The sequence below is a fragment of the Sturnus vulgaris genome, unplaced genomic scaffold (assembly GCF_052056855.1).
Source record: "Sturnus vulgaris isolate bStuVul1 unplaced genomic scaffold, bStuVul1.hap1 Scaffold_597, whole genome shotgun sequence".
Lineage (NCBI taxonomy): Eukaryota > Metazoa > Chordata > Aves > Passeriformes > Sturnidae > Sturnus > Sturnus vulgaris.
Window position 1 is genome coordinate 17501 of NW_028276576.1, and position 2500 is coordinate 20000.

General features: G+C 78.4%; 1 non-coding gene across 1 annotated transcript in view; it reads left to right on the plus strand.

Annotated features, from left to right (window-relative positions):
• The first annotated feature begins 2465 nt into the window (after positions 1-2465).
• Positions 2466-2500, plus strand: part of LOC148217578 (5.8S ribosomal RNA) — a 153-nt gene continuing 118 nt past the window's right edge. The window contains exon 1 of the ribosomal RNA XR_015800965.1: positions 2466-2500. This exon is cut by the window's right edge and continues 118 nt beyond it. This is a non-coding gene — a ribosomal RNA (5.8S ribosomal RNA).

Consider the following 2500-nt stretch of genomic DNA (forward strand, 5'->3'; position numbering starts at 1 on the left):
CTTTGGCGCGCGAGAGCCGCCCGCGTGCGCGGGAGGGAGGGGTGCTCGGCACGGCCCCTCCCGGAGGCGCACCCGCCCCCCTTCCGTCGTCTCTTCGCCCGCCGGGCGACGGCCGGCCGTCCGGCCGTCGCGCGCAACGGCGGCCGATGGCGCAAGGCGATGGCCAACGTGTGTAAAAAGGGTGCGCGCGGGAAGGCCTTCGGGGCTCGGAGGAGGCGGCTCCTCCGGCCCTTCCCCAGAGCGCGGGGGGGGACGCGGGGCTTTGCCGCCCGGCAAAATCCCGCTCTCCTTGGCCGAGCGGCCTCCTCGCGCGGCAGAGGAGCTCCCGAGGGCCGGGCTCCGGCAGTTCCGGGTCGCGCCTCCAGGGGGAGCGCGCACGTGCGCGAGCCGCCGCCGGGTGGCGCGGCGGCGACGGTCCGCACCGTCGTCGCCGTGGCCTCTCTCGGCCGGGGGTGTGCGAGGTTTCTCGGTGGCTGGGCCGTGTTCCCCGCGCCGGCGGGGCGGCCCGAGCCGCGGTGGTCCTCTCGGGCGCAGCGCCGGGCTACTGAGGGAAACCCCGGGCCCCGAGAAGGATTGCCGCGGTGATGGCAGCGGACGTCGGGCGCGCCCCCGCCGGTGGACGCTCCCCCGAGGGTGGCAGCGGGGGAGGCACCCCGGCGGGGCCATGCAGGTCGTTTCCCTCACCCCAGGGCCAGGTACCTAGCGCTTCGCGCCTCGGCGGTCTCCTGCCGGTTTCCCTCGGCGTCGTCAAACGCCTGTTGGGGGCCGAAAGGGCCGCCGAGCCGGGCGGAGGTTTAAAGACTCGGGCGGCCCGGCACGGCCCCGCCGCGGCGGCGGCGGCGGTGGCGGCGGCGGCAGCGGGTGTCGGGCGGTGGCGGCGCGGGGCGCCATCGAGGGGTGGGGAGCTACTCCCGCCGATCCCCTGCGGTGGCGTGTCCGTCGCGACCGGCCGCGCTCGCCGTCGTCGGCGTCCCGCCGCGCTTGCCCGCGCGCGGGGGCCACCCGTGCCGGGCCGGGGAAGGGGCGCCCTGCCCCCCCCCTCTCTGCGGCCCGGTCTCGGCGGAGAGGCCGCGGCGCGCGATCGGCCGCGGGGGGCCGACCCCGCTGGCCTCTGCGATGCGGGGCGACGCCGGCAGAGGGCGCGCGCTCTCTGCCTTACCTACCTCAGCTGCGGGGTTGCGGCCGCCGGGGCCCGCCGCGCTCTCTCGCTCTTTCTCCTTAGCCGCCGCCGCGGGCTCGCGGGCGGCGCCGCGTCAGGCGCGACCGCGCGCCTCTCGCCTCGACGGCCTTGTCGCCTCGAACCGCACCGCGGCGGCGCCGGCCGCCGGCCACCCCTGACTCGGAGCGCTGTCCCCGCCCGTTGGGGCGCAGCGCTCGGCCGGCTCCTCCATCGCCGGAGGTCCGGCGGGCGCGGGCGACCCCGTGCCGAGCGGCGGCGTCGCCGCTCGGCGAGTGTCCCCGCCCCCCCCGGGGGGGGGGACGGTCGGCCGCGAGGCGCCCGCCTTCACCGGCGGCCGTCCCGGCCCGGGCCCCGCCCGTCCGCTTCCCCGTCGCCCTTCCCGGCCGCGTGTGGGCCAAAAAAAAGGGGAGGCGTGCGGGGCGGCCGCGGGGGCGCTTCCCCGTCCGGTCCCCGAGTGGAAACGAGGGGAGCGGGCGGTGCCCCCCGGCTCAGCCGCCGTACGCCTGCCCGCTGGGCGCGTGCTCGCGGAAGGGCAGCTCGGCGGTGCGAAGCGGCGGCGGTCCCGGGAGTGCGGCCGCGGGTGGCGGAGGGGTTTTGCCGAGCGGCAGACCTCGGGCGCTCCGCGATGCCGGCTCGGGTCTCGGCGGCGTCCCGCCTCCGGCGCCGGTGGCGGAGCGCGGCCCGCCGGGCGTTCGCCTTCCGGCGGGCAAGCGGTCCCGCGCCAGGGGTTGCGCCGGCGGAACGGTCCCGCCGCCGCGTGGCGTTTCGGGCGACGTTCAGGGGCCGCTGGCGGGAGAGCCGGCCCCCGCGTTTTGGCGCGGCGGCGTTCCGCGAGTCGGCGGAGCGGTGAAAAGGAGAAGCCAGGGAGTGAGCCGGGAGCGGCGGGGGCCGGCGGTCGCGCCCCCCGGCCCGCGAACGCGTAGTCGTCCCGTGATCGAGAGGCCGGGCGGGCCACCGTGCCCCCCGCGGTCCGGCGCGTTGCCGCACAAGCCCCTCCGCGCGGAGGTCGGGCCGAGCCCGGGCGCCTGGGCCGCCTCCGAAGGACGGCACGCGAGGCGGCGTCTCCCCTCGCGGGGGGAGGCGGTCGGGGGCGCGGGCCCCTCCGCCTTTCTTTGGCCGACCTTCGGAGCGTTGCGCGGGGTTTCTCTTTTTTGCCCCGCGCTTTCTCCTCCTCCTCCTCCGTTTGTGTGTGCTCGTACGGTCGAAGCGGGGCGCGCGGGGGCGCGCGCGTCCCTGCAGAAACAGAAAAGGGGCCGCTTCACGCGAGCGGTCCCGAAAGCCAGACAACTCTTAGCGGTGGATCACTCGGCTCGTGCGTCG